The 23,129-nt window shown below is 37.4% G+C and overlaps 1 long non-coding RNA gene across 1 annotated transcript; it reads right to left on the reverse strand.

Annotated features, from left to right (window-relative positions):
* Window positions 1-931: 931 nt before the first annotated feature.
* On the reverse strand, window positions 932-20,397 carry LOC104644594 (uncharacterized). The gene is made up of 4 exons (XR_011212469.1): window positions 20,302-20,397; window positions 19,582-19,784; window positions 17,505-19,009; window positions 932-1,209 (listed from the first exon to the last, which is right to left on the reverse strand). It is a non-coding gene; the product is annotated as an uncharacterized lncRNA (long non-coding RNA).
* Window positions 20,398-23,129: the final 2,732 nt, after the last annotated feature.

Consider the following 23,129-nt stretch of genomic DNA (forward strand, 5'->3'; position numbering starts at 1 on the left):
TCAATTGATAATACTCAATCTCTAATGAAGTGCATTCGCTTCAATTATTTTTTTCTGTTTGGGAAGAAGATTCAAACACAAACAAGTCCAAAGTTCGTTGACAATCAAATTTGTAGAATGAATTTGCCACTGGAACTTTGATATAATCGGTGACATACAAATAATTTTGATAAGGATACAAATATTTTAGCGTTCATATAATACAATTATAATGACACATATATAATTTTGATCAAACAGTTACAAGTAGAGTAGCAAATACAAACATTTTGTAACTTGAATACAAATATGGTTACGAAACGTAAAACTTAATGATGTGTTTAATATAAATTTAAGGTATATTATTGTGATAATTGACTAATTTAGAAGAAATACAAAGTTCTATGATTTAAAAACTGAATTTCAAAACAATCAAATACATAGAATACAAACCTTGTTTGTATATTGTTTGGATGAATACAAAATCAAAAAGAACTAACCCTTTTTGACATACAAAGTTAAAACTTAAATACAAGATGAACAAATGAAATACAAAACTATTTGATATACAATTATGATGAACTGGAATCCTTTTTGGCATACATTGACGACCCCAACTTGTTTTAATTTATTTTCAAACCATAAAACCAATTGTAATTAGTACTCTAATGGCTTCGGCATCTTTCTTCTACTGTCCATAGTTTCAAAAAAGTGCAGCGAATTTTGACCATATAAATACTGCATTGAAGTTATCGGATAGATATATGACTGAAGCATGTTTTTCAACAAAACTATCTATATTGATGCTCGAGAGATGATCACTCAAACTGTCACGACTCAGACCTTCGTGATTGACACCTACACTAACTACTCAGTGGGAGAAGTGTTACTACCATCCAACCTAAGCAAGAAATTTAAAACTAAGGCATTTAAGTTGCGGAAGCAAGCTAAATAACTAAGTCAAGTTCCATTACTTAATCAAGATCTAACAACTAACTAACAGTGCAGAAAATAAACCTAGAATCTGAAATTTAGTGTACCAAAACTAGAAACAATAACCAAGTCTATCAAAAATTCTATTGAACTTACTAACACAGTAGTCTAAATCAAGAAACCTTGGACATAGACAAAGAAAATTCCATGGTAGCCCAAACTAAGTAGCTCACCCTTGAAATCGAATTAATCACTGATCTTCTAAGCGAGGTCTGTCAGCAGTCGCATGAAGATGTGCTGTACTCAACAAAATAAAAGCAAGTGCAGAATCAGTACACAATCACCGTGTACTGGTAAGTCACATAGCTATCCCACTAGTGTAACACAAATAAATCAAACAACATTTTAATAGCATGTATATATATTAGCATATTCAACATCATCATAAGGAGTCAACAACACTCTTCACATGGTAAATCACACAATTGGTTCTCTCATGAAATTCAAACCCAAACTATTAGCATGTCAGAACGTGGCAATCTGGTCCAACTGTTAGCATGTCAGAACGTGGCAATCCGATCTCAATCACACATCACAAGAACACATTTAAGTCATGATTTCATTATTCAACATCTATGATCAATATTGCAACATCCATATATATATACGAGTATCACAATGAATAACAACTCTCCCCGGGACGAACAGTAAAGGCACATGAAGGTATTGGCTCTTACTATCGATCGGATGGAGCTCAAAACAGGCTTGGAACCCTAACAAACATGATCCTTCCCCTTTCGGATATGTTCCGTTTTTTCTTGGTCTACAAACAATCAACAATATACGGGAATCAATAATTTACTGAAATTCTAACAAATTCATGAACCCTAGGTCAAACCCATGACCTAGACTAGCCAAACTGGCGTTGTTCCCACCATGAATTCTATCAAGAAACACTTCCCTATCAACTATGACCCATTCTAAAACGTTCTACGGATCAAAAAACAAAAACGGAGAGTGAATAACTTACCTTTAGCCTTAAGAATGGTGGAAAATGAGTTAAAATCGCCCAAGAGTCGTTCTTTAGCTTTAAAAGTCAAAAAGTGTCATCCCGTTACAGTGACACCCATCCCAATGTAGTTGTGTCACTGTAGAGTCACCAATTTCACTACTGCGGCACATTTTGAACCAGTGAGCTCTGTATTGAAAACGCCCAAAAATATTACAAATCCAACCGCGTCTCATCTTCTACAGCGACACCTATCCCACTGAAACGACATAAGGGAGGCAGTGAGCTCCTTAAGGGAGTTTCAATTCTCCCTTTTCACAGCACACTCTTAACTCACTATACTAAAAAAATATCATTAATGGTATGATAGATACCCAAAGATGTATTTATCCAAATTCAATTTCATAAAGTTGTACGAATTTCTTAACGTACCGATTATGTGATAATTGTTACGAGATTTTTTAATACCTTGATGACTCTGATTTTCTCCAAATCTGGACAAGGTTGGGAAAATCATAATACTACGAAAAAGTTTTTGCAGCCGAATTTTTCACCGTTGACGTTTCTATAACGACGATATTCGGTCATTACAATAGATGCCAATTTACCCATCACTCGTTCCCGAGTGATCAAATTAGTATATGTAGGCCAAAAAGGAACATAGTACCTGATTCGACGAACAATTGGGGATATTTGTATCGCATGTCCTTTTCAGTCTCCTAAGTAGCTTCCTTAATTGGACGATTTTTCCATTGAACCCTTACGGAATCAATCTCTCTGGTTCTCAACTTACAAACATCACTATCAAGAATAGAAATCAGTTCCTCCTCATATTGGAGATCTTTGTCTGGTAATACTGAGTCCCACTTAATGATATAGTCACCATCGCTATGATATCTCTTCAAAATAGACACGTGAAATACGGGATGTACACCGAAAAAGTTAGGAGGTAGTGTCAATCTATACTCTACCGGTCCTACACGTTCAAGAATCTCAAAGTGTCCAATATAGCGCACACTCAACTTGCCCCTTTTACCAAATCTCATTACCACTTTCATGGGTGATACCTTGAGAATAACATTCTCTCATATATGAAATTCTTTATCTCTTACCTTGTGATTTGCATATTTCTTTTGTCTACTCGTGCGGCTAGAAGTTTACTTTGAATGCTCTACCTTATCTTGAGCATCTTTCACTAAGTCCACCCTAAATTTTCACATCTCTTGACTCAAACCAACTTATGTGTGATCAATATCATCTCCCATATAACGCCTAAATGATGCCATATCAATGTTTCAGTGATAATTGTTATTGTAAGAGAATTCACATAGTGGAAAAACTTATCTCAGTGCCCTTAAAAGTAAATCACACAACCTCTCAACATGTCTTCCAACACTTGAATAATCCTCTCCGATTGTCCATCCGTCTGGGGATGAAAGAGTATACTAAAGGTGAGTTGCACGCCTAATTCATCATTCAACTTCCTCCAAAACTTGGAAATGAAAAGGGTACCATAATCTAATATGATGGAAAGGGGCACACCTTGCAACTTCATTATCTTCTTTACATAAATCTTAGCCATTTGTTCAACATTGTAATCTACCCTAGTAGTTGGTACACCATCCGCATCTAGAGTAGTTCCTTGAGACCTACTTATCACAATCTTTGATATAATCTCATCTAAATATCCATCTTCAAATTGCTTGAACTTGATTTCTTCCATGAACATGGACTTATCTTTAATGCTAGCTAACAACCCACCTCTTTCGAAAATGCCCAATTGCATGAACTTAGACTCTAAGTTCTGAATTTCCTTAGCCAAAAGGTGTTTTGTTCCACTCATGTAAGCTAAGATATCCATACTTACCGCTTTCCGATGCAAAGCATCTATCATAACATTTGCCTTACCCGGATGGTATTGAATGGTCACATCTACTGAGTAATTACATCCATCTTCGCTCTTTCAATTCAAATTCTTATAAGTGAAAACATGTTGCAAACTACGATGATCAGTAAATACCTCACATTTAATGTCATAAAAATAATGTCGCCAGATCTTAAGATCAAATACCATCGCTGCCAATTTTAGATCATGTGTCGAATAATGTCTCTTGTGCACCTTTTATTGACGCGAGGCATAAGATATAAAATTCTTATCTTCCATCAACACAACACCCAAACCAGAATGTGAAGCATCACAATAAATAATGAAATACATACTCAATTGGTAATGCTAGGTAGGCGCGGTGGTCAAAAGAGTCTTAAGCTTTTTGAAGCTCTCCTCACATTTTTTAGTCCATTCAAACAATACCTCTTTTTTTGGTCAGATTGTTCAAGTGAGTAGCAATTGAAGCAAAATTCTTAAAAAATGGCATTAGTAACTAGCAAGTACCATAAAACTCCTAACTTTAGTCACCGAACTAGGTCGTACCCAATTCTCGACTGCTTCAATTTTTTGGAGATCTACCCTTACTCATTCTTTTGATACCAAATTCCCCAAAAATGCAATCGACTTCAACCAAATGTCATACTTGAAAATTTTGCATTTAAGTTTTGCTTCCCAACAACACCCAAAACAGTACGGAGATGGTTAGCATGTCCCTTTTTGCTTCTCGAATAAACCAAAATATCATCAATAAAATTATCACAAAGGAATTTAGAAATGGCTTGAACACCCCATTCATCATGCTCGTGAAGGCTACATGCGTATTAGTCAATCCAACGAAATAACCAAAAATTCATAGTGTCCTTAACGAGTCCTAAATGTTGTCTTGGTACATCTTCTGGCCTAATTTTTAAGTGATGATACTCGAATCTTAAATCAACCTTAGAGAAGACCGTCGCACCTTGCAATGGATCTAAAAGGTCATCGTAGTGAGATGAAAATGGTTGTTGAAGGAAGTTGGGAAGTCTGACCAAGTGTGGGACTACAGAAGCTCATGACGCACCGTCATAGCCACGAAGGTCCATCCTGCATATTCATCGTGGTTGTCGTAGAGTAGTTCCAGTACCCAATTTCAAGAATTTTTTAAGTGTTGTCGAACGGAACCCCTCGACGGACCATCGTGCTTGCAACGGTCCGTCATATCTGTCTATCGAGGGTAAAAGAGAGTTTGATGAAGAAAGCAACAGAAAATTATGCCAAGTATGGAATAACGGAGCCCACGACTATCCGTCGTGTCCATGATGGTTCGTAGTATGGATCGTCAATTCAGACGCGTTTTGGACAGATTTGCGTTAAATAGAGTCCTTCTTTTATTAGGTTTTATTTTATTATAAATAGTTCAAAAAACCTTGTTTTTGGGGTTAGACTTTTGGATATCTTTTAGTTCTGTTGTTTAAGTATTGAACTCTTGATTTTGGTATTTGATCATACTTTTCTAGAATCAATTGTTGGTACTTTTGTAAATTATTTAAGTGAATTTCTGGATTTTCTTCATTCTTATAAAACTAAGTGCATGAATTCTTATGTTATCAATATGAATTGTATGATTATTAGCATAGGTAAGTAATATTAGCATAGGTAAGTAAACTCCATAACTAGGGTTGTGGGAACCATGGGTAAATAACAAGGTAAAATCTAGCTAAAATAACAATTCTAGAATAGTGTCTTGCATGTATTGCTAATTCTTTTGCTTAGAAAGTCTTTTTTAACGGATGGCCAACGTCAGAACTCGCCTTATTGCTACTTGCCGGACCAAGGAGATAGATTATAGGAAAAGAATTATCAACATAGATATAGTGTATACTATCTAATAGGCTAGTGTCGGTTGGTACAAAGTAACAACTTAGTCAAATATTGAATATGATGCTTAATATGAGGTAAAGATAAGGTTTAATAAAGCAACACACGTAACCGGACCAAGGTGCGGAGTGAGATTCTCTAGATGCTGGACCAAGGATTTAGAGATACCTAACTTATCACTTTGCAAGCAAGATACTAGGAAAGGATTGTTATAGCTAGAATTACCGAGTTAGGAACCTGTTGGGAACACTTACGTCCTAGTTACACTCACTACTTGATTAAACTCCAATACTTGAACCTGTCACTTGTTTACTTTAATTTAGCTAATTATTAGCTTATATTAATCAAAACTCCCTTTAAATATTTATTTTTGGAAAATAATTGACTAAATAGAAGTAATAATAGAATAAAGTTAAGTCGAAACCATTTTCCTCGTGGGAACGATCCCAACCTCACTAGTTGGGTTCTTTACTCGATGCGATCGCTTTTACTTATATACAAGAAGTAAATTTGAGCATATCAAATTTTGGCGCTTGCCGGGGAAAGTGGCTTTAAGATTAACTTAAAGCTTATTACCGAAGTTTACTTTATATTTTCCTAATTTTACTTTTTATTTTTATTTTTGTCTCCTGCATGTATAACTTCCTTACATGCCAAACACACAGAGCAGAAGAATACTTGTAATTGAACGTGACCCCGAACTAGTTTGTACATTAAGAAGAATGAATCAAAATTTGGGCATTCAAGGTGATGAGGCCGACCCGCAAATATCACCATTGGTTGACGCTTGTGACCCTATAATACTTGATATTTGTGGGAAAGGTGAAATACGGAGACAACCTCCCGCTCCACGCCCTCAAGGGTACTATAATGGCTATGAAAATATCACAGATGGGCCACTCGTCTTTCCCCCTCTACCACACGACCACATTTTTGTGGTAACTAGTAGTCTGATGCAAATGCTCACTACCAGAGGTTTATATTCAGGGCTACCTTCTGAGGATCCACATGCCCATGTAGCTAAGGCAAGGGTAGTGTGCAAAAGTTGTGTAAGGAGGCCCAATTTGAATATGGATGTAATCTGGCTAAGAGTTTTTCCTCTCTCACGGATGCGAGAGGCTGCTATCCAGTTTACTAATCTCCCCTATAACTCAATCTTCACTTGGAATCAACTGAGGGATTCTTTCTTAGCACTCTAGTACTCGGTGTTAAAGAAACTAAACCACAAAGACAGAGTGAACAACTTTGTGGCACTACCGGGAGAGTCAGTTAGTAGTTCTCGGGATAGGTTCACTTTATTCTTGCGAAGTGTCCCAAATCACCGCATAGATGATGAGTCTCTGAAGAAGTATTTATATCGGGGACAGGATGATACTAACAAAGCGGTGTTGGATACAATAGCGGGTGGTTTATATGGGGAGCGTGCTTACGCCGAGATTGTTAAAAAGTTAGAGAAAATCCCCCAAAATAATAAAGCTTTGAGTACTAGGAAGTCAGATACTGGGAGTAACACCTTCATAGTCCAGTCGGCACACAATTCTATCGCAGATTATCTTCGTGACGATATGGCTCAAATGAGAACTGATCTTGGGTTGGTGTTGAAACATGTTGTTGGGGGTGCGGAAAAGGTAAATGCGGTGAACTACTTGTCTAAACCACCACCACCAAGTGATGAATATTACTGTGAGGAGGACTTCTAATGTAGTGAATAATTAGACGGGGGGGTTTTCGATCGAACGCCCAAGGCTCCAATTAGGAGAATTGGCGCCAAGGTCAAGGAAACCAAGGTAGGAACTTATAACCACGAGGGTCATTATGTCTGAGATGGGAATTACAACCACGACAGAAACTTCAATCGGGGTAACTATGGTAACAAAAATGATAGGAGTGGACCCTATGTTCCACCTCAAAATCGAGAAGTTGCTCCTAGGGATGGTGGAGGTAGTGTGGCGCGAGTTGAGGATATGATGCATAAAATGAGGAGGAGGTTCGATGCTAGTGATGAGCACACTAAAGAGTTAAGTAATCACTTAGCAAGTATAGGGCATAAAGTTGATACACATGCAATATCGATTAAGCATCTTGAGCTGCAAATGGCCCAAATGTCTGCAACTGTGAACACACGGCAACCCGACACTCTTTCTTGCAACACTATCCAAAATCCAAAAAATGATGGTCATTGTATGGCAATCACTACTCGGGGTGGTAAGCAAATCATTGATCCACCTAAGACGTTTGGTGTAGAAAAGGTGATAAGAGATGATGGTACAATGGTGAAGGTTAGTTGTGAGTTAGAAGATAAACCTATAAAAGATGTTGAGATGCCCCAAAAGGTGACCCCCATGCCTATACCACCACCTTCTTTCACACAAAGGTTAGTAAAAAAGACCAAGGATGGTAAACACCAGCGTTTTATAGCGATGTTATAATAGCTTTCTATTAATGTCCCTTTGGTAGAAGCTCTTGAACAAATGTCGGGTTATGCCAAGTTCATGAAAGATTTGGTTACAAAGAAAAGATCACTCACTTTTGAGGATGATGATAGAATGCAGCACTGTAGTGCCATTGCTACAAGATCTCTAGGGCAAAAGAAAGAAGATTTGGGTGCTTTCACCATTCCTTGTACAACCAGGCTGTTACATTTTGCGAAAGCATTATGTGATCTTGGGGAAAGTATAAATCTTATACCCATCTTGATTTACAAGAAGTTGGGTTTGGGTGACCCAAAGCCCATTGAGATGCGGCTATTGATGGCTGATCGAATGGTAAAAAGGCCCATTGGTATACTCCACGATGTGCTAATAAAAGTGGAGTCGTTCATATTTCCAACCGATTTTGTGATTCTTGATTGTGAGGCCAATTTTGAGGTGCCTATTATTCTTGGGAGGCCATTCCTTACTACGGGTAGAGACTTGATTTATGGAAGAGGGGCAGATGAAATTCTGGTTGAACAACGAAGAAGTGACCTTCAATATTTTTAGGTCCGTGAGGTAGAGTGGTGAGCTCCAATCGGTATCTACTATATCCTACAGAGTTGAAGAGTCATCTGAGGTACAAATTGAAGAGCATCTGGGTGTAGAAGCATTGGCAGCAGTGATCATTAATTTTGATAGTAATGGCATTGAAGAATATGGGTCATTGGTCGTGACACTTGATCGAGGTAATGTTCATTTTAAACCAAAGAAATTTGAGTTAGATATGGAACATCGTGAATCTCCACGCACGAAATCGTCTATTGAGGAGGCTCCAAAATTAGAACTTAAGACTCTACCACCTCATCTGAGGTATGTATTCTTGGGAAAAGATGACACTTTGCCGGTTATTATTGCATCAGATTTGTATGTGCATCAAGTTGAAAGTTTGGTAAAAGTGTTAAAAAAGTTCAAAAGAGATATTGGGTGGACTATTGCGGATATTATTGGGATCCCTCCCGGTATTTGTTCTCATAAAATCCAACTCATGCCTGATCTTAAGCCAAGTATTGAGCATCAGAGACGTCTAAATCCACCTATGCAAGAGGTAGTGAAGAAGGAAATTATTAAGTGGTTGGATGCTGGAGTGATATATCCAATCGCTGATAGTAGTTGGGTATGCCCTGTTCACTGTGTACCTAAGAAAGGGGGAATGGATGTGGTCCCCAATGAGAAAAATGAGCTTGTTCCAATGAGACCGGTGTCTTGTTGGAGGGTGTGTATATATTACTGGAAATTAAATGCATGGACCAAAAAAGACTATATTCCTATGCCCTTCATGGATCAGATGTTGGATAGACTTGCTGGAAAGGGGTGGTACTGTTTTCTTGATGGTTATTCAGGGTATAATCAGATTTCTTTTACACCCGAAGTTCAATAGAAAACAACCGTTACTTGTCCATATGGGACCTTTGCGTTCAAGAGAATGTCGTTTGGGTTGTGCAATGCACCAACCACATTTCAGAGATGTATGATGTCGATATTCTCCGATATGTTGGAGGACACTATTGAGGTGTTTATGGATGATTTTTCTATGGTTGGTGACTCCTTTCAACGGTGTTTGAGTCATTTGTCTGAGGTTCTTATGAGGTGTGAAGGCTGCTATCTAGTACTAAATTGGGAAAAATGTCACTTCATGGTGAAAGAGGGTATATTATTCTGTCATCAAATTTTAGAGAAGGGTATAGAGGTTGATCGAGCTAAAGTCGAGGTAATAGAAAGACTTCCCCTACCTATCTCTGTCAAATGTGTGAGAAGCTTTCTTAGGCATGCAGGTTTTTACTAGAGGTTCATCAAGGATTTTTCAAAAATTGTGCATCCTTTGTGCAAGTTGCTTGAGAAAGAGTGTAAATATTATTTTGATGAATCATGTCTTAAGGCATTTGGTGAGTTGAAAGAAAGGTTGGTGTCTGCACCTATCATTATTTCTCCGGATTGGAGCAAGCCATTTGAGGTAATGTGTGATTCTAGTGGGCTTGCTCTTGGTGTGGTATTGGGGAAAAGAAGGGAAAAAATCCTTCACCCATTTTCTATGCTAGTAAACCCCTAAATGAAGCCCAAAAGAACTACACCGTGACTAAGCAAGAGCTCCTTGTAGTGGTCTTTGCTTTTGAGAAATTTTGCTCCTATTTGCTTGGCACTAGGGTTATAGTTCATACTGATCATTCGGTTTTGAGATATTTAATGGCAAAGAAAGATGCGAAACCAAGGTTGATTCGTTGGGTATTACTATTCCGAGAATTTGACTTTGAGGTGATTGATAGAAAAGGGACCGAAAATCAAGTTGTTGATCACTTATCTAATTTAGAAGATGAAGCAATGAGAGTGTTGGGGGACAAAATTGAAATTGATGATACTTTCCCCGACGAGCCTGTATTGGCCGTCTCTCAAGACTTGATTCCATTGTTCGCAGATTTTGCAAATTATCTGGCTAGAGATATCATCCCACCGGACTTGTCCTTTCATCAAAGGAAAAATTTCATGTATTATCATGTGAAAAAGTTCTTTTGAATTGAGCCATACTTGTATAGAAGTTATGTCGATGGGCTTATTCGGCATTGTGTGCCAGAAGTTGAGATGTTGAGTGTTTTGGAGACATGTCATTCTTCACCCGTAGGTGGACATCATAGTGGTATCCGGACCGCTCATAAGATCTTACGACGTGGATACTATTGGCCAACTATTAATCAAGATGCTCATGAGTTTTCCAAGGCATATGATAGATGCCAAAGAGATGGCGGCAATTCAAGAAAGCAAGAGCTCCCTTTAAATCCCATTCTTGTGATTGAGTTAATTGATGTGTGGGGTATTGGCTTTATGGGCCGTTTTGTGAGTTCTCATGGGATGAAGTACATTCTAGTAGAGGTTGATTATGTGTCTAAATGGGTAGAAGCTATCGCACTCGCAAATAATGAAGGGAAGAGTGTCACCGTGTTCTAGAAAAAGAATATATTTTCCCGATTTGGCACCCCAAAGGCTATTATTAGTAATGGGGGATCCCACTTTTGCAACAAATTGTTTAAGGGATTATTGGAGAAATATGGGGTTCGCCATTATGTGTCCACTCCTTACCATCCTCAAACTAGTAGGCAAGTTGAGGTGTCAAATACAGAGATTAAGCAGATTTTTTTGAAAATGGTGAATGCTAGCAGAACGGATTGGTCAAGGAGACTTGGTGAAGCTCTTTGGGCCTACAGGACAGCATACAAGACTCCTATAGGTATGTCCCCATACCAACTTGTATATGGGAAGGCTTGTCAGTTACCGGTTGAATTAGAGCATAAAGTCATGTGGGCAATGAAGAAGTTGAAAATGAATTGGAATGAGGCTTCAGAGCAGAGGATAAATGGGTTGAATGAGATCGATGAATTTCGCCTAAAAACTTGTGAAAGTTCAGCTCTCTACAAAGAAAAGATGAAAAAGTACCATGAACAAAAGATTGAGAAACACGATTTTATGATTGCGGATTTGGTGATTTTATTCAATTCTAGGCTGCGCTTGTTTCCAGGCAAACTCAAGTACAAATGGACTGGCCCTTACTTGATCACCCAACTATTCCCTCACGGAGCGGTTGAGTTGAAAAACAAGGAGAGTGTGCGGTTTAAGGTGAACGAACAACGAATCAAAATCTATCTGGGGCATGTTGAAACAGCTAATGAAGTGATTGAGGCATACCATCTTGATGAAGTTTGAGTAATCAAGTGTCCTCCATCGTGCCGCTATGTAATATCAAGTGCTGGTTGGGAGGCAACCTAATTTGTATCCTCTAAGCCAACAATAGGTTTTTTATGACTTTATAGTAATAATTGCATTTTCGTTGATTTTCTTTTTTTGTTAGAAGTATTGGCTAGAGCGTAGTTTAGGGTCCGTTTCCAAAAAGTGTCCAGATGATACAAAAAGAATAGCTTCATGGGTGTTAAATTTGCAGGTAGCACATCACCAGAAAATTGGTCTGCAAAACTCATTGACGGACCCATCGACATATTGTCACGCCTGCGACAGACCGTTGCAAGCATCCATCGTGCCCAGGTAAGTTTTTCCATTTTTTCAAAATTATGTCACTCATGATGTACCGTCACACCTGTGATGGACCCCATGACGGACCATCACACCAGTGACAGACCTTCGACGGGGACTTGTCGGATCATTAACCGTAAACCCGTCCTGACCTGACCGGCGAATATTAAAAGTTTTTAAACCTTTTAACTTACCACCTCTTCATTCTAACCAATTCTTTCCCTTAGTTCCCCCATTTACTCCCTCTTCAACTCCCTAACACGGTCTTCCTCTCCCAAAACATTAGATTCCCCATCCCTTCCCAAATTCCCCTAATCTTCCCTCTTCCAATCTCCTTGATTCTTAAAGTAATCTGTCGGTCGGAGTCAACTATTCTTCTGCTAATCACCAGAGTTGTGTTCCTTACTTTGTTTTCATCTTCTCCAAATATCAGGTATGTGGTTCTGATCTCTAAATCATCTACATTTCTTTGTTGTTTTCCCATGTTACATGCTTGATTCTGAATGTTGGATCTTCGAAATTTGACCCCTATTGCATGCTACGAACTCCCCCACGTTAATCCTACATGCCTTAAGACCCTTCACATAGTAAACAGAATGGGGTGTTGTATTAAGTAAATAAAATGGGGGTGTATGTTTCTGATAATTGTTTCTGACCTAGGTTGATAATCCTCCAAATTGGCATGCTAAAACTCAAGAAACTATTGCCTTACAATTGCTAGTATGATGGGTCATTGGGTTAGAAATTGTGGTTTCATAAGTATTCTTTCAATTAGAATTTTAAGGGACGATTGAGGCATCCCAAGTTATATCACTGAAAGACATAAAGAGACCCCATCGATAGACCGTTGTGCCCTCGACGGACCATCATGGGGTCCGTCCCACCAATTCCTATGTATTTTCTCTAAGTGTCCATCGACGACCTCTACGACGGACCGTCGTGCCCTCAACTTTCCATCCCGTGCAACCGCCATGGTTGTCAGAGACCCTATTCCTAAAGGTCTCAAAATTTTCTCCAAGTGTCCAACGACGGACTGTCGTGCCCTCGACGGTCCGTCCGGCACAACCATCATGGTTGTCAGAGACCCTATTCGTAAGGGTTTCAAAATCATTTCTAAGTATCCTACGATGGACCGTCGTGCTCTCGACGGTTCGTCCTACACAACCGTCATGGTTGTTAGAGACCCTATTCCTCAGGGTCTCAAAAAATTTTCTAAGTGTCCATCGATGGACCTCTATGACGGACCACCATGCTCTCGACGGTCTGTCCTGCACAACTGTCATGATTGTTAGAGACATTCTTTAGAGAGTCTCCAATAAATTTTCTTAAGTATTTCATGACGGACCATCATGACGGTTCTTCATGCTCACGACGGACCGCAAACTGGACCGTCGTCCAGCACAGAAACTACAACAATACCATTTCAATTTTGGTTTTCCGTTTTTGTTTTCTTCTATACATGTCTTGTTTGTTTCTACTGGTACTGATTGTTGTTCTTTAGAAGTACTAACATTTATGGAACCAAAGCTAGATTGCGTGTACGCACGAGGTCTCTCAAAGTTCGTCGCCCCATCTGACCGACTGGTCATTGGCTCTAACGATGAGTGCAACCCCGAATACGTGCCCCTAGGCAGTGTCACTCCTGCAAGGGCTACACGTACCACCAGAGCCACCCCCACTAAGGTGGCGCCCAACGTAGTCACTGCCTCCTAGTCTGAAGAGGAACACATACTGACCGTCACACCTTCTAAGTCTGATACACACTCCAGATGCTTCCGGCTCTGAGGAAGTACCAGGTTCAGAAGAAGTCTCCAGTTCTGGGAAGGATTCTGCTCCAGCCACTACATCTTAGTCAGCCTAGTCTGATGAGGCCGATGATGCTGATTCCACTCCAGCACCACTAACTAGAGTCCCTGCCTTGGTTGCCGACCAGAACAACCGATGGTGTGTTGAGGGAAAGTTTCAGGTGTACTCTGACGCCAAGCTGCCGAATGATAAGGGGGTTATGACTCGGACCCTTACACTGGAGAGGCGGATCCTCACGGGGAGTCTCCCCACCATGCCGGCAATCCATGCCCTCTTCACCAGGCATCAGCTAGAATGGACGGTTCGCGATGTGGGACAATACAGTAAGGAATTGGTCAGAGAGTTATATGCCTCGTATGTGGCGACTCTCCAAGCCCAGATAGACAGGTGGACTGCCCCCGCCAAACAGGCCCCGCTAAAGCACATCCGAGTCTACGGCAAACGAGGTTGATGCCAACTGAACTCCTCTCAGTGCTGAGTTTCACTGCCGGTGGAAATTGGTTAAAGATGGATAGTTCCTGTGTGAGCTAGAGTTGAGAGAGACCACCAAGAGGTGGATTGCCCGATACTTATCTGTTGATGGAGAGGCTGCTGATTGGGTATTTGAGCCAAAGGGAGCCATAAAGAAGGATAACCTGACCTTCACAGCTAAGTTTTTGTGGTTGATAGTCCGCCACTGCCTTTGCCCCCAGTGCTACAGAAAATTTTGTCACTTGGGATCAGTTCTGATGGCGGCGATGATAACAGGGTTTGGTGGACTTCGCTTGGCTTCTTCAGGCGGTCATGCACGAGAGGGCCTTCATGATCACTACTACTTACCCATTTCCATGCATGGTGTTTGCTTTGTGCAGGTCCGCAGGTGTGCCTATTTGGCACATTGATCAGATCAAGACCCCGTTGGATACTCTTGATATAGGTCTTATCAAGGATGAGCTCAATGAGTTGTCCCCAGGCAGAGGGCCCCGCCCGAAGGTAACTCTGCTTAGTGAGAACCTGGCGGACATTATAGAGAAAGCCCAAGCGGCTACCCAGGTATATTTAAGCCTACTGACACCACCCCAGTTGAGTCTATCCGGGGTGGTAGCACCGCTCTACGCTCCTCCCGCTCGACTCCCTCCGCCACTCTGGTCCCACTTGCTAGGTTCCAGAAACTTCAAGCCCAAATGGCCACTCTTTTGCATCACATCCAACCTTGGATGGAGAGGTCTATTGCTGAGGCAGAGGAGCGTATGGAGCGGAAGATGGCCCAGCACACGGAGAGGAAGATCATAGTGTTTCATCAGCTTCTGGATGCTTTTGAGTTGCGTGTGCTAGCCTGGGCAGCCCTTCCGGTGGACGTGTAGATCCTTGAGGATGTTGTAAAGAGTCTGAGAGAAGACCTGGAAATGATTCTAGAGGCTAGGGTGCCCGAGTCTGAGGCCCCTTCTACATAGCCCGCAGAGGATACTATTTTAGAGGCCTTATTATCCACTGCTGCAACAGCACCACCTCCACCACGAGAGCATGACAAGAGGCGTAGAGGTCATAATGAGGATGAGTCTAGGGCACAGAAGAGGGAGCGCTGAGAGTTGGAGGCTGCGAGGAGAGCCTCATTGCTGATGAGGAGGCCCGTCAGTTGAGGGCTATTGAGTTGGCTGCTGGGGCGTCTAGCTCCAGAGTTGTTGAGGTAAAGAAGATCACTACTGATGGTGCTGTGATAGTTGGGAGAGGCATTTCTGAGGATGTTGTTGATGTTGAGGACACTACTGAGGGTGTCCAAACTACAGAGGGAGTGGGTTCTGGGACACCAGACCCACCAGCTTATTGATCGACTGCGCTTTGTGCCTCAGGTTTGCTTCACCTACCACTCTATTATTTTTTATTATTTTATGCATTGGGGATAATTGAATATCTTTTTGTTTGGAATAGGGTAAATGGAGAGTGAGTGCTAGGGTTGTGGAACCATGGGTAAATAAAAAGGTAAAATCTAGCTAAAATAACAATTCTAGAATAGTGTCTTGCATGTATTGGTAATTCTTTTGCTTAAAAGTCTTTTTAACGGATGGCCAACATTAGAACTTGTCATATTGCTCTTTGCCGGATCAAGGAGGTAGATAATAGAAAAATAATTATCAACATAGATTTAGTGTATTCTATCTAATAGGATAGTACTGGTTGGTACGAAGTAACAACTTAGTCAAATATCGAATATGATACTTAATATGAGGTAAAGATAAGGTTTAGTAAAGAAACACACGTAGCCGGACCAAGGTGCGGAGTGAGATTCTCTAGATGTCGGACCAAGGATTTAGATATACCTAACTTATCACTTTCCATGCAAGACACTAGGAAAGGATTGTTATAGTTATAATTACCGAGTTAGGAGCCTGTGGGAAACACTTACGCCCTAGTTACTCTCACTACTTGATTACACTCCAATACTTGAACTTGTCACTTGTTTAATTTAATTTAGCTAATTGATTTTATTAATCAAAACCCTCTTTAGTTATTTGTTTTTTGGAAATAAATTGACTAAATAGAAGTAATAATAGAATAAAGTTAATTCTAGACCATTTTCCTCGTGGGAACGATCCCAACCTCACTAGTTGGGTTCTTTACTTGATGCGACCGCTTTTACTTCTTTATGAGAAGTAAATCTGAGCGTATCAGACAACACGGGAATGGACCCAATGGATGTAGCTTCAATCTCATTATCCCTAACATGAGTTAAATAAGCTAAACAACCTTGCTCTACTAGTTTACTAGCCTGGATGAAAAATATAATTTTAGCTCTGCTTAGGCTTGTACCCCTTTCCATTCTAATTTTTCTCTTTCCCGAATTCCAGGAGTTACAGACTTAGTATTACAATTAAATACAACATAATAAAGAGAAAACCAAGTTTTGACTAAGATAATATCAAAATCAACAATATCCAAAATCACCACAAATCTGAAATCCCATAAACAAGATAGGGCAAACACAATAGAAATACAATCAATATTCTTAAAAATCATGAAATACAAAATATAAAGAGAATATTAATAAAGTAATATGTAACCTGGAAACCGCACAACACAAATACAATAAATGTACTATAATGAATACAAAACATCAAATAATAAAGTATAATACAACTGATATAACACCAACAATGTTAAAAATGAATACATCTAGATAAAATAAATATGCATCTTTAATTGAACGAATCCAAACAACACTCTACAATGTTCATAACTAGAAAAAAGAATATATATATATATATATATATATATATATATCCAAATATGTGGTTTAATATAAAAAAATAACCGTCCACAAACATAAGCAGAAAAGGAATAAGAAATATAATACCCACATAAAAAATGTCATATAATCCACCAACAGTAACCACACTATTTTAAATCAATACGCATACTTTTTAACTTTTAATACAAAGACAATTGTTACAGATATTTTACTCTAATAGAAATTTTGAATTTTTTTTAACGATTTCAACTGAACATGCAAATATTGTAATGATAATATATTCAATAAACTTAAAATTTCACTAATATAATAAAATACCTTTTCATCAACTATTTGGTCTTCGTCATTCTTTTTCAAGTTCTCCACTGATAGACGAAGATCCTATCGTCCTGTTCTGAACTTGAGAAATATTTTGCATATGGATTGGATCATGTATATACTTAAATCATCTCTCTTCCGTCATTTCAGTCGCCGATTCAGCATTATCTATCATTTCTTGAGTAATAAATAGATTAAAAGATGTAAATAGATAGACAATTGATGATTAAGTTGTATACAATCCTTTTAGATTAGGCCATTAGAGAGGGATCTCCAGGTTTTTAATATCCAAAACCCTAATTGAAAACCCTAATGAAATTGCAGAAGTTACTACTCAACTAAACAATAAATTTTTTGAAAGATTTAAACAAAATCAAAATCAGCAAACAAACCTCAAAATCAAATAAATATGCATACCTTAATTAAAAGAACTATTGTGCATATCATTGGAGATATATTTTTCAATTTCTGAAGAAAAAAAAGAAGAGAAAAGAACACAAGACAAAGAATCACGGGTCGAAAGAATGAAGAAAAAATAAAAGAGAAATTCGTGGGAGAGTTTGTTTTTTGAAATATATGAGAAAGAACTTGTTGGGAAACACATAACTAATGTAAGATAAAAAGGAACTAAAATAGTATACACATAACTAATGCATACCACAATCTCACAACTATAAAAGTAATTCAAGCTTTGATAATACTAACTACCATAGAATTGATATATTATATGGGACCAAAAAATAATTTCCAGATTCTCACATTATTCCAAAAAAATGTAGCATGCATTATTCATGTCGAGCTCTAGCTCATACTTTAAATTACAATCACAAATATATTCACACAACATGAGTTTAGCAACACACATTTATGTTGTGAATGAATGACATTTCTAGAAAAGTTGCATCTTTAAATGAGCTACTCCAATTTAAGAAGGATGAGACCTGTGTTAGGGCAAAGGAGAAAAGTTTAAGAAACAACATTGCACTTCAAAAGTTCTTTTTTCTATCTCCCATCTCATTCTTCTCTCCGTTGCCATCGAAACTTCAAAAATATACATGTTCGGATCACCATAATCCTACCAACCTCCATTAAGTAGATCTCCAAGCCTTAAGCCTTGAGCTTCTTATGATGCAACAATTTCCAAAACATTGGCATACCATATAGATTCAACTCTAAATTGACCAGTGGAAATATCTTTACAGGGTATTTGTACTAGCCTAAAGGAATTTCTTTATATCTAGTCTGATGTTTATTCCTTTAATCAAATTACTCGTTTTGATCTTCTTGAGCTACGAAAATATGTTGATTCGATACATGTTACCTACAACAAAATGCTCTTACTTCTCCAATCATATCTCTAGATTTGGAAGTCCAAACAGTTTGTTCATTCTTCATTTCATATTCAATCATTTTCACCTCCCTTGACTTTATTATGTATAAGTCGATTCGTTATGCAATATTATATCCTCTTTTGGAGGTATGTACTCAGCCTTCATATTTGCAACCTGCAAATTCAGCAATTAGACCACAGTCACATAGGAACAGTCAAAAAATTAGATTGTATATAGAAGTCAATGTAATTAAGCCTCATTGGCCTTCAATTTTTTTCCTTACTACAACCATTGACACCCTTTCATGAAAATCATCTTAACAAAAGCAATAGAATTTCCCTTGCGACACCTTTGAAGAGACAAACTTTCTCTACCGTCGGTAAAAAAACAAATGGTGCCTGATGCTTTTGCAAATTGTCTTGGAAAGTTGTTCAATCAATTCATGTCGGTTTAAACTCTCTACCCTGAATCTTAAACACATTTAAGCGAATATTTAGTCCTTAATTAACTATTGTAATCTTTCATCTTATTTACTACTTAGGTATAATAAAATATATTGATTTGGTGAAAATATCGAATGCATTTCGAGAGGCAAGTAGTCCATAGTACATACCTTTCTCTTCGACCAATAACAATCGTATAGAAAAACAAAAACCTTTTCTTGAAAGTTACAATGCCCTTCCAGTCAGATAACTAAATCCATTTGTGCTATAAATGTTTTGTTTATTCAAACATTATGCAAGTACCTCGATTAAAAGGAGCAAGAGGCATTATGCATATCCAAAGGTGAGTGATACTCGCAAAGAAACCAACTCAAAAGACGGGGCATTTAGGAGAGCTGAAACACTGAATCAGATGTCACCTTTAAGTTATCTTCCAGAATGTGAGTGAAGTAGTTCTGCAATTCAGTTCAGCACATGAAATCCAATGTTGCTTAAATTCTATTTGTCTGCAACATAGCATAACAAATAACTCATTTAGTGATCAAAATATTTGTACACACTCATACTGCAAAGTAAAGTGACAGAAATTAAAATGAAAGAGGATGTTTCATCGTAATTTTCACAAACAGGTAGAGGGCAAAGTAGAGTCGATTAATAATTTTTTAAAAATAACATGCTTTTTTCCCCAAATCAATTGAGAGAAGAACGAAAACAGTGACTCAGAAAAATAATCCAATTACTTCATTTCCTTAAATAATAGAGATCCAAACAACCCATTTGCAAATGTATGTTAAAATAAAAAGAGAAATCAATGATTTAGTTATTCTTGGATAGCACATGGAAAATCAACAATATTCAGGGACCATCAGTATTAAAAACACAGTATGAATCAAGGAATTGACAGTTTCAAGTTTCAACCAGAACAGAGCAAATAAAATTTAAAAAATCACAATTTTCAGCCAGTATTCACATCAAAAAACGAAATAATTTGAAACTCAACTCACAAAATTCATAAACACTCACCTAAAGCTCCAACTCAAACCATCAAGACCCCAAAATCACAATAATGATGGAGTATAACACAAACAGAAAAAGTATGAGAAGGAGATACCCACGTGTTTTTTCAAGTGTAGGATGAAAGCCACGTATTGTGTACAGTGAATTGAAAAGTCGAAGTTACCCTTAGCATAAACATTAATGACAAAAAACAAGAAGGTTGATACCTTTGCCATTACTCATACTTCTAATATATTACAAATTCATTACTCATGCTTCTAATATAGTACAAATTTTTAAAGTATGTATATTTTTACTAATTATTTAGGTTTTTGACAAGATTGCTAATTTTCCCTAGATTAATATCAATCAAAAATTAACTTCTAAAAAATATTAGGTCTGTGTGCTGCATGGACACTTCGTCACTAGTGTGTCCATGCAGAGCACAGACAAAATCGTAATTTTAAGTTTACTCCATCTGCACTATGTATAACACGTTTTGGCCTTCCATTCTCAATACATCTTTTTTTCTAATTGAATGTTAAATTTTTCATTTGCTTTCTTCTTTTCTGTATTGAATTTCGTTATTTTTAGAAGAGTTTTTCCATGCCTTTGTATTGTTCCTAATCTACTTCTTTTGAAGGGGTTAATATTTTTAAAAGTTTTGGCAAAAGAATTTCATATTTCACTATTTCTCTAATTAATGACACTTTGCGCACTCAAGGTATTCGATAATATTCCTGATAGCACTATCAATAGTTGTGTTATGTTTCTGTGTTCATAGATTTTTCATTATATTTCTTTATATTGTGCAATCACTAGAAGATGCATCATCATGATAAATTAGAGAGATCTAATTCCTTTTATAAAAATATGTCTACTAGAAGTTGTATATGCATGTTAGAAGTTGTTCCTCATTTCGACATGCATTATGTAAATTTGATGTATTTTGTGTGCATTAACAACTAATTTGAGGCGGATAATGCACCTAATGTATTTGATAATATGTTTATCAGAGATAGAAAATAAACTTTTAGATTCTATTTGATTTTGAATGAAACATGCAAAATTATTAAAGTGTGCATTTTTCAGGTTCTTAATTAATCAAGATCTGTTTATCAGCTTTTTAAATACTCAAGTAAAGACATTATACTCTTGTAAAGATGTATTATATTTTAAATATTGCAGTACACCTAATATAATTCCCAATATATTTGGAGTCTACAATGATGCTTGAAAATAAAGCTTACTTCTATATTACTTTCTCTTACGATAAGAACATAGAAGAATCACACAACAACACTTAAAGTACGAATAACCGATTGAAGTAATATTTATACTCCAGTATCAGATCTTAATGGATGGAGAAACAGATGATAGTAGAGTACTTTGAATAAAATACTATTTCTGCAGTTTCTCTATTTTCTTTATTTTAAATCCCCACATCCAAAAATTTCTACTATCAACCAAAGGAGTTAAGTTATATAGCATGTTGTATAGGTTATAACATTAGTTACAAATTTCTTAAAGTTATTTTTTCGTAACTTGATAATGCAAAATAAAAATTTATATACACATGCCAACACAATACATAAGAGATGAAGGAAGAAAAGGAGTGCGATGGGCAGAACATGAAGATTCTCAATCAGGACTAACATAATTCATAAGCCATCTCTTTTGTTTCTTGACAAACTTATATTTGATCTTAATTATCAAGTGTTTTTAACATTGTTGAAAAAGTGAAATATGTAACTAGAAGTGATAGCATAATCCTCATGATCATCCACTAACAGATTGCACATGTCTGGTCTTTGAGGTGCAAAAGTCACTTTTCTTAGTGCAATAGTTGGGAGAGCTACAGTAGCCTTGTAAGAAAGGTTTATCCTCTTTCTCAATTTTCAACTAATGTGACCTTTTTAGTTATGTGTACTGATATGTTCTTCATATAAAAGTCAGTGTTTTATCTACCTTTTATCAAAAATAAAAAAATACAAGAAATTGCTTACTTTTGTCCAAAAAGTTGATGGGAATGTGGTCCCTTAAATTTCTTTTAAGAAAATTCTCTACTTTAGAGGTTTCATTCAAGCTATCATTGTTAGCACTTGGTTTGTACTGGATCAAGTGATACTAGAATAAGGATTCTCAAATGACCTGACAAACTACTAATGAGATCTGAGTTTTCAGAATCTTTTCGTTGGACAAGTTTTCTTAATTGCCTCTTTCCCTTCTTAGTGTGTAATCATGAGCTTAAAGTTATCTAATATGGGCATGAATTACTTAACTCATACGAAATTATGGGTTAAACTACTTAACTCAAGGACTACTCATAGGGTTTATGCAAAATTATGAACATGAACCACTTAACTCAAGGACTCAAGCTCGACTAATAGGGTTCATGTGGAATTATCAGAATGAGCTGCTCAAATCAAGGAATTCATGGATAACATGTTATAGTGTCATGATTGTAAATAAAATCTCATAGGGGATTAAGAATAAATACTGAAGACTTAGAATTTAAAGATATTACTCTTCTCCATGATACTCATATTTATGGAGTACATGCGAAATTTATGGGCATAAACGACTCGACTCAAAGGTCTACATAACTACATGGAACTCATGTATACAACTATTCTCATTCTATTAGTTTCTTTCTCAAATCTTAGTTCAAAACAATGATGGATCTCAAAGAATTCACAATTAAACTTAAAAGCTTTCTTGAACTCTACTATTAACTCTGTCTCTTGAATGTGAATTATGAATTCAAGAGTTATGATTCATGATATGAAGGATCTCATGATGACAAAGTAGACTCATGAAGTCTCTTTCCTCATCCTCTAGTACTTATTTACTCG

The sequence above is a fragment of the Solanum lycopersicum genome, chromosome 11 (genome assembly GCF_036512215.1).
Source record: "Solanum lycopersicum chromosome 11, SLM_r2.1".
Lineage (NCBI taxonomy): Eukaryota > Viridiplantae > Streptophyta > Magnoliopsida > Solanales > Solanaceae > Solanum > Solanum lycopersicum.